Source organism: Dama dama, chromosome 23 (assembly GCF_033118175.1).
Source record: "Dama dama isolate Ldn47 chromosome 23, ASM3311817v1, whole genome shotgun sequence".
NCBI lineage: Eukaryota > Metazoa > Chordata > Mammalia > Artiodactyla > Cervidae > Dama > Dama dama.
In genome coordinates, this window is record NC_083703.1 from 51,124,026 (window position 1) to 51,133,923 (window position 9,898).

Below are 9,898 nucleotides of genomic sequence, written 5' to 3' on the forward strand. Positions count from 1 at the left end.
CTCTAATAAGACTGTTTTAGGGGCGTTCATTACTGGTATATTAATGGAGTTTTTGATAGTTTATTATGTGTTGAAAGATGAGGAAGTGGAGATTGTGTTTAAATTTAATGGTTTAGGGGATTGAGTTATTTATGATACAGGGGATTCTGGGTTTTTTAGTGAGGAGGCTATGGGAATTGCGGCTTTGTATAGTTACGGTACTTGATTAGTTATTGTGACTGGTTGATCTTTGTTAATTGGTGTAGTAGTTATTATGGAGATTACTCGTGGAAATTAAATAGAACTGTACTGATGATAATTGTGACTAGGAAAGAGAGGAGATATAGTTTGATCAAGCCTTTTTGGCTTGTGACTATGGTTGATATTTTTATTTGGATAAGTGAAGTTGTTATTGGTAAGATATTTTCTAGTCAGATTAAGTCTAGGAGAGAGGATGCTGATTTTTGGCTTATTATTAAATTTATGTAGGGAGTCAGGCGATGTATGATCGTAGGAAAATATCCTAGTATATTGGGGAATTTGAAGGCATTTGATGGAGAATTAAATTTTAGGTTTTGGGTTATGTTACTAATTTCTAGTACTAGAATAAAACCTAGGATTGTTACTGCTACAGCTATTATTTTTAGATAGTTTTGGGTATTGTTCTTTGGGGGATAGTTGTTGGAGGAATATTGTTGGAAATAATGAATCCTGCAAAAAGGCTTCCAATTATTAGAATCCTGCAGAAAGACTTCCAATTATTAGACATTTGATTATTAGAAAGGGATTATTTTCATTGATAATTACTAAGGTTGGAAATCGAGGTTGTCCTAGGAGTGCAAAGAAGATAATGCGAGTGCTGTAGATGGCTGTGAAAGAGGTGGCAATTAATGTTATTAAGAGGGCTCAGGCGTTGGTGTACGACGTGTTAGCGGCTTCAATAATCAGGTCTTTAGAGTAGAATCCAGTGAGGAAAGGCATTCCTATTAGTGCGAGGCTACTGATGATTAGGGCTGTTGTGGTAAATGGCATGGCTTTAAATAGGCCTCCTATTTTTCGGATATCTTGTTTGTCATTTAGGCTGTGGATAATAGAGCCAGAGCACATGAATAGTGTAGCTTTGAAGAAAGCATGGGTGCAAATATGAAGAAATGCTAGGTAGGGTTGATTAATGCCAATTGTTACTATTATAAGGCCTAGTTGACTGGATGTAGAAAAAGCAACAATTTTTTTGATATCATTTTGGGTGAGGGCACATATTGCTGTAAGTAGAGTGGTAATAGCTCCTAGGCATAATAGGACGGACTGTGCAAATTTGTTGTTCTCTGTTAGTGGGTGAAAGCGGATTAATAGGAAGATGCCTGCTACTACTATTGAGCTTGAGTGGAGTAGTACTGAGATGGGGGTAGGGCCTTCTATTGCAGAAGGTAGTCATGGATGTAAAGATTTTCCAGTTGCAGCTAGTGCGAGGCCTATTAGGGGTATGTTGGAGTCACTTGGATTTAATATAAAGATTTGTTGAAAGTCTCAGGCGTTAAGATTAATGAGAAACCATGCTATTGCTAGGATGAAACTAATGTCACCAATGCGGTTATATAGAATTGCTTGCAAGGCCACTGTGTTTGCATCTGCTCATCCATATCACCATCCAATGAGTAGGAATAATATAATTCCAACGCCTTCTCAGCCAATAAATAATTGAAATAGATTATTTGTGGTGATAAGAATGAGTATGGTAATGAGAAATAAGAGAAGGTATTTAAAAAATTGGTTGATATTAGGGTCTGAGTGTATATATCATATTGAAAATTCTATAATCTTGTGATGAACAATGCAACTGGGACAAATATTATCGAGAAATAGTCTATTTTAAAGCTAAGTGATAGTTTGACAGTTTGAATTGTAAGTCAGTGTCAGTTTGAGATAATTATTTCTTGGCCTGTGTGAATGAATATTATTGTGGGAATTATACTAGTGATGAAGGCACATGAGATGGTTGTTTTTACATAAAGTGGGTAGTTAGAGGTCTTGTAATTGTCAGAGCTTGTAATTATGATGGGGATAGTTAGTAAAAATAGGGTAACTAGTGTAAAGGAAGAGACTAGGTTTATTAATTTTATTTGGAGTTGCACCAATTTTTTGGTTCCTAAGATCAACGGATTACTACCATCCTCTAAAAGTTCGAAAAAGCCACGTTGTTATACATGGGAGCATAAAATTAGCAGTTTTTGCATACTTTTTTGGTAAATAAGAAGGTAATAAACTTCTGTTATTAGATTCACAATCTAATTTTTTTTTCAACTACATTTACAGTATAAGGACCCTAAAATGATTTTTGGGTTCAGTGATAATAATAATAGGGGTAAAATGTGTAATGATATGAGGGCGTTCTCTCGTGTAAAGGAGGGTGAAATGTTATTGATATGGTGAGTATATTTACCTCGTTGTGTTGTGATTAGTATATATAGGGAATATAAGGCGGTAATTATATATTTAGCCCTATTAGAATAATTGTAATATTGGATCATGAAAAAGTGGATATTGCTACGAATAGCCCTCCAATTAGGTTAATTGTTGGGGGGAGAGCTAGGTTAGTTAAGCTTGCCAAGAGTCATCAGGTGGCTATTAGTGGAAGGAATGTTTGCAGGCCTCGGGCTAGAATTATTGTTCGACTGTGAATTCGTTCATAGTTAGAGTTTGCTAGGCAGAAAAGTATAGATGAGATGAGGCCGTGCGCAATTAGGGCTGTGGCTCCTATATAGCTTCAAGGTGTTTGGATGAGGATGGCTACGATGACAAGTGCTATGTGACTGACAGAGGAGTATGCAAGTAGTGATTGATTTAAGATCTGTTTGGCGAAGACAGATTGAGCTGGTCATAATTATGCCCCATAGGGATAATATAATAAAGGGATATGCTATGAATTTGGTAAATGGATTTAGGAGTATTGTGATTCGTAGTATACCATATCCTCCTAGTTTTAGTAGGACTGCTGCAAGGACTATGGAGCCTGCAATGGGGGCTTCTACATGGGCTTTGGGTAGTCAAAGGTGGAGGCCGTACAGTGGTATTTTTACTATAAAGGCCATTATACATGCTAGTCATATGAAAACATTTGATCAGGAGTTGGATAAAGGTTGTACTCAGTATTGAAGCATTAGGAAGTTTAGGGATCCGATTGTATTTTGGAGGTAGACTAATGTGACTAATAGTGGAAGAGAGCCTGCTAGTGTGTAAAATAGGAAGTAGAGGCCAGCGTTTAGGCGTTCTGTTTGACTCCCCCATCAGGTAATAATAATAAGTGTTGGGACTAGTGTTGCTTCAAATAAAATATAGAAGAGGATTAGCTCTATGGCGGTGAAGGTCATAATTAGAAATAGTTGTAATAGAATTAGTATGGTAATATATAGTTTTTTTTCGTGTTAGACTTTCTTTTGATAAGTGGTGTTGACTAGTTATTAATATTAAAGGAAGAAGCCATATGATTAGAATTAATAGTGGTGTTGACAGGGAGTCAGAGAAAAATAATAATGAGAAGTTGAGGCTGTTATCGCTAAACTGATTTATAAGGAGAAGGCTTGTGAAGCTAATTAATAGGCTATGAGCTGTAGAATTATGCTGCCTTTTGATAATCAGGTCAGGGGTATAAGTATTACTGTGGGAACAATATATTTTAGCATTGAAGTAGGTTAAAATTTTGTATGTAATCAGTACCGTATGTATTTGGTACTATTACTAGTAATGATAATCCTAGTGCTGCTTCGCAGGCTGAGAAGACTAGTAAAATAATAGGTATCATGCTTGCTAGGGTGAAATGTGAATTTAAGATTATTAGGGTGGCTATTACGAATAGGGATAGCATCATCCCTTCTAGGCATAGGAGTGATGATATGAGGTGGGATCGGTATATTAACAGTCCTGCAAGGGATACTATAAATGCTATTATAATATTTATATATACTAAAGACACTTCGTAGTTATGAATTTAATCATAATCTAAGGAGTCGAAATCATTTATTTTACTCTAAACTAAATACCATACTCAGTTCATTCTAATCCCTTTTGGGTTCACTCATAAGCTAGGCTTGCAGCTAGTAGTAAAATTAAGAAGAGGGCTATAGTGAGTATTGTGCCTAGGTTATTTGTTTGTGAGGCTCATGGTAGTGGTAGAAGGAGTGCAATTTCTAAGTCAAAAAGAAGGAATGTGATAGCCACTAGAAAAAATTTTATGGAGAAAGGTAGGCGGGCTGATCCTATGGAGTCAAACCCACATTCATATGGGCTTGTTTTTTCTGAGTAAAATTTAATTTCCCCATTTAATTGGGGAAGTCAGAATGCAATGATAACAAGTACTGAGGCTAGTGTAAAGTTGGTCAGGAGGGCTAGTATAAGGTTTATTATTTTTTTTCAGGCTGTACCGAAACTAACTGATTGGAAGTCAGCTGTATTAGTTAATACTAAAAGAATATGAGCCTCATCAATAGATAGATACGTAGAGGAAGAGTCATCCTACGTCTGCGAAGTGTCAATATCAGGCAGCAGCTTCGAAGCCGAAATGGTGGTTGGAAGTAAAGTGGAATTTTAGTTGGTGGAAAAAGCAGACAATTAAGAAAGTAGACCCAATAATAACATGTAGGCCATGGAAGCCTGTGGCTACGAAGAAGGTTGAGCCATAAACTCCATCTGAAATGGTAAAAGGTGCTTCATAGTATTCTGAGGCTTGTAGTAGTGTGAAGTAGACACCTAGTGCAATAGTAATGAATAGAGCTTGTAGTATATGGTTACGGTTTCCCTCTATAAGGCTGTGATGGGCTCAGGTAATGGAAACTCCTGAGGCTAGTAAGATGGAGGTATTAAGTAGTGGGACTTCGAAAGGGTTAAGTGGGTGAATGCCTGTTGGAGGTCAGCAACCGCCTAATTCGGGTGTTGGGGCGAGACTTGAGTGATAGAATGCTCAGAAAAACCCGGTGAAGAATAAGACCTCGGAAATAATGCAGAGGATCATTCCATAACGGAAACCTTTTTGGACAGTTGGGGTGTGGTGTCCTTGGAAAGTACTTTCTCGGATAATATCTCACCATCATTGATATATTCTAAGTATATTTGTTGTTTGGCCAAGTGTTAATAGGATTGTTGAGTTGAAGTGGAATCATATAATTAAACCAGATGTTATTAGGAGGGCTGATAGGGCTCCTGTGAGAGGTCAGGGACTTGGGTTTACTATGTGGTAGGCATGGGTTTGGTGTGTCATTATGTGTTGTCATGCAGGTATAGGCTGACTAGGAGGGTAAATATGTAGGCTTGAATTATAGCTACTGCAAACTCAAGAATTGTAAGTAGGACTAGAATAATAAATGTGATGAGGGCTGTTGTGGTGCTGATGTTCATTAGTGCAAGTGTGGCCCCTCCAATCAGATGAATTAGTAAATGTCCTGCAGTAATATTGGCTATTAGTTGCACGGCTAGGGCAATTGGTTGAATAAAAAGGCTGATAGTCTCAATAATGACCAGTATTGGAATCAATGGGGTTGGTGTTCCTTGTGGAAGAAAGTGGACAAGTGATGCTTTAGTTTTGTTGTGGAAGCCTGTGACTACAGCTCCTGCTCACAAGGGAATGGCCATGCCCAGGTTCACTGATAGTTGTGTGGTTGGTGTAAATGAGTAGGGTAATAAACCTAAAAGATTTGTTGATCCAATAAATAAAATTAAAGACATAAGTATTAATGTTCATGTTTGTTATTTGGCATTGTGAATTCCTATTACTTGTTTTGATACAAGTTGAAGTACTCATTGTTGGAGGGAAATAAGATGGTTATTCACCAGTCGATTTGGTGTTGGAAATAGTAGGCTAGGGAACATAACGATAAGGGTAGCGAGTGGGAGGCCTAGGATTATTGGGGTAATGAAAGAGGCAAATAGATTTTCATTCATTTTGTTTCTCAAGTGGTGTTTTGTTTTTGTGTTTTAGTTAACGTGGGTTCTGGATTAAGATAGAAACTGTGTTTTGAAATTTTTAATTGAAAAATAATAAAGAGAACCAGAAATATTGATATAATTATTGTAAATCCAGTTGATGTATCTAGTTGTGGCATGTCATTAAGGAGAGTATTATGCCCTCAGTCTCTGGCTTAAAAGACTAGTGCTAATTTAGCTTCTTAACGATTTTATAGTATTGATGCAGATCATTTTTCAAAATATTTTGGTGGGACTAGTTCAAGAACAATGGGCATGAAGCTGTGATTTGATCCACAGATTTCAGAGCATTGTCCGTAATGTTAGAAAAACACCGCGGGAGGAAAAAAGCTGCCTCTAAGGACCATTGGTGAAGGCCTTTATTGAGCGGTCGCTCTCGGACAGAACTCCTGGGGGCGGGTGAGTGAGGAGACAAAGGGAGTCTGCGAGGTATGAGGGGGTGGGGAGGGGTTTTATAGCCAGGATCGGCATCCAAGCCAGGTCTTTTCATATAAGGAAGAAAGCGCGGGCTACAGCGGCGGTTAGTGTCTGAGGGCTTTGGGTCGGTACCTGATTGGACCAGGCTGCAGGGGGTCAGTCCCCGGAAGTTTAGCCAGCCTCCGGAATTTGCCTTGCGGCACTTTTCCGGGGCATGCCCCAACCTTTCATCCCGGCCTTTTTGTTATAGGACAAGGGGTGCCGGTTCTCTCTGGCTATTTCCTGCTGAACGGGGGCGACAAGGGGTAGGGGCCAGCCGGGACGAAAGGTCAGCTTATGCAGGATTGTGAGGTTGGTCTATGTCTTCTTGATTGAGTCGAGTGTAAGCTGTTAGGAGCATGGCCCGTCCGGTCGCAGCCTGCGCTATTTTTTGGACCCTGTGAAGAATAAGTTGGACGAGGCAGGGGCCTATGGTGAGGCCCATAACCAGCAGGAGTATAGGGCCTAGAAAGGGCAAGAGGTATGGGAGTAAACCATTGAGTCCGGTCCAGAGGGGGCTTTCTTGGAGCTGTCTGCGCCTTTGTTCCAGGCCTGATGATTGGGGCCGATAGGGGATGTGGAGATGCCAGTCGATGTCCAGGGCCGTAGCCACCTGCTGGGAGATCTGTGAGAGTATATTTCCTTTTAAGAGAGGAGTAGGGCAGGAGGGGATGACCAGAAAGGAGTGGGTAAATAGGCAGGAATCTAATTGACAGGGTGGTGGTTGGGTTTGGAGCGGACATGAGGGTTGGCCGTCAATGCCCATAACCGAAACCTGGGAAGGATGTAAAGTGTCCCCGAAAGAGGGAAGGACCAAATAGGTAGCCCCCGCATTAACCAGACTTACCCGTTACCTGAAGCGTTACCCTGGGTTTGGCTTGGGTTATCGGGGTTCCCGAGTCTGGGCGGCTTCAGCCATCGTCGAAGCTCAGCAGCTCGAAGGCCGGAGGAGGGCAGGAGGTCTCCCTGGGGCGCTCTGGTCCCCGGCCCCTAGAGGTCGGGGCCCGAGAGGCCTGGGGACAGTCACTAGCCCAGTGTCCTCGCTGTTTGCACAACGGGCACGACTTGGAAGGAGGCCGCGGATTGGGACACATCTTGGCCCAGTGTCCTTCTTGGCCACACTTGAAGCAGGCCCCCGGAGGGGGATTTTGGGACCCCGAGCCCACCGCTAGCCACAGGGCCGCTACCAAGGCCTGGGTTTGTTGGTTTAGGAGGCTTGCCTGAAATTCGGCCTCTTGCTTGAGACTTACCCTTTGGCTGGCCTCAGCAGTTTCTTCACGGGCATTGTAAACCTTAAAGGCCATTTTTACCAGGTCTCGAATAGGGGTCTGAGGGCCGTCCTCTGCCTTGGCCAGTTTTTTTCGGATGTCAGGTGCGGATTGGGAGACAAAACGATTGGCCAAGGTAGCTGCCCCAATGGGGGACTCAGGGGACAGTTTGGTGTATTGAACAAGGGCCTCAGTCAGCCGATTAAGAAACATGGCTGGGTTTTCGTCGGGCCCCTGAGTCACGTCATCTAGTTTGAGGAGGTTTACTACCTTATGAGAGGACATTTCCATTCCATTGAGGATACACTCTATCATATAGTGTACCCACAGCTGGCCGCCACCCCCTTCCTGGTAGTTCCAATCAGGGTCGGTGTCAGGAACTGCCTGAGCTCCCGGGGGACGCTCGGGGGAGGGGTTGGCACTGTGTTGCTGATCGGCCTTAGCCCTGGCTGCCATCCAAATGGCCTGCCTCTCTTCGGGGGTGGTGGTAGATCCCAGGATGACATATATGTCCTGCCATGTTAGGGCGTAGGCACGGGTCAGACCAGTACACTGCTTAATGTACTGAGTGGGGTTGGAGGAAAAGGATCCCAGCTTGGCCTCAATCTGTGCTAAGTCCTGGAGAGAGAAGGGGACGTGGACCTGGGCCAGGCCCTTGGCTCCGGCCACTTGTCGCAAAGGGAGTAGCGGGGCTGGGGGAGGGGGAGGGGAGGCTTCTGGAGGGTTGCTATGGGAGCAAGTGTGGGAGCTAACCGGAGAAGAGGAGGGAGTGACGGGGGAAAGGGGAGGATACAAGATAGGGTTAAGGGCCGGAGGATCTGGGGCCGGCGGTGAAGCCTCAGGGGCGGGAACAGGAGCAAAAGAGGCTGGAGTAGGGTTAGAGGGGGAGGGGTTAGGAGGGGCCGGAGAGGAGGGGGAGGGGGTAGGAGGGGCCAGAGTGGAAGGGGAGGGGTTAGGAGTGGTCGGAGAGGAGGGGGAGGGGGTAGGAACCGGAGAGGAAGGGAAGGGGGTCGTGGGAGAGGCATAGGGAGGGGGAGCCACCAGATCTTCTGGGAGAACAGAGAAAGCAGAGGACTCAGAGACGGGAGGAGTCGGCTTAGCTCGGGAGGGTGGAGTCTGGGGGCCATGGTGAGTAGGATTTGGCTAGGAACGCATGTAGTGCACAGGGTGGGGCGAGAGCGCAACGCCCAAAAGGCCTGAACATAGGGGACCTCAGACCATTTTCCCGTTCTCCGGCAGTAATTATCTAAATCACGGAGGACGTCAAAGTCTAGTATCCCTGTGGCTGGCCATTGTGAGCCATTATCTAGGGAATACTGAGGCCAGGCCTGTGAACACAGAAAAGTGAGCTGCTTGGGACGGATATCTCCCTTTCGTCTTAGAGTCTGCAGGTTAACCAGCAGGCACTCTAAGGGGGTGGAGTATTGGGGATCGGGTTTGGAGGCTGTCGATCCCATGACAACCGCGGGGCGTGGAGACAACCCCCGCTGTCCGAACATCTTCGGACGAGTCAAGGGGAGCCGGAGGTCCGTGTAGTCGCGGGGAACATCTTCCTCACGACCACAGGGACCCGGAAAGGCCGAAGCCGGAGGTCTACTCAGCCGCTGGGGACGTCTCCCCACCAGCTGGTGACCGGATAGGCCGAAGCCGGAGGCCGAAGCCAGAGGTCTACTCAGCCACTGGGGACGTCTCCCCACCAGCTGGTGACCGGGAGGGCCCAGTAAGTGCGCACCCGTTACAGGGCCCTAGGAGGTGGTCACCAGGGAGGGCAGGCCCCAAAGCCGAAGGGACTTACTCTGTATCCTGCCGTCCGGGGGATTGGTCAGCCGCCTGGGTCCGAGGCTTCCGTGGCGGTGGAGCTCGAGGGGGCCTCAACGGTGAGTGCTGGGGCCCTCACCTCGGGCCCCACGTTGGGGCGCCAGATGTTAGAAAAACGCCGCAGGAGGAAAAAAGCCGCCTCTAAGGACTGTTGGTGAAGGCCTTTATTGAGCGGTCGCTCTCGGGCAGAACTCCCGGGGGCGGGTGAGTGAGGAGACAAAGGGAGTCTGCGAGGTATGAGGGGGTGGGGAGGGGTTTTATAGCCAGGGCCGGCGTCCAAGCCAGGTCTTTTCATATAAGGAAGAAAGCGCGGGCTACAGCGGCAGTTAGTGTCCGAGGGCTTTGGGTCGGTACCTGATTGGACCAGGCTGCAGGGGGTCGGTCCCCGGAAGTTTAGCCAGCCT

At 45.1% G+C, this 9,898-nt stretch overlaps 1 pseudogene; it reads right to left on the reverse strand.

Moving 5' to 3' along the window:
- Positions 1 to 260: 260 nt before the first annotated feature.
- LOC133044267 (NADH-ubiquinone oxidoreductase chain 5-like) lies at positions 261 to 8,132 on the reverse strand (annotated as a pseudogene).
- Positions 8,133 to 9,898: the final 1,766 nt, after the last annotated feature.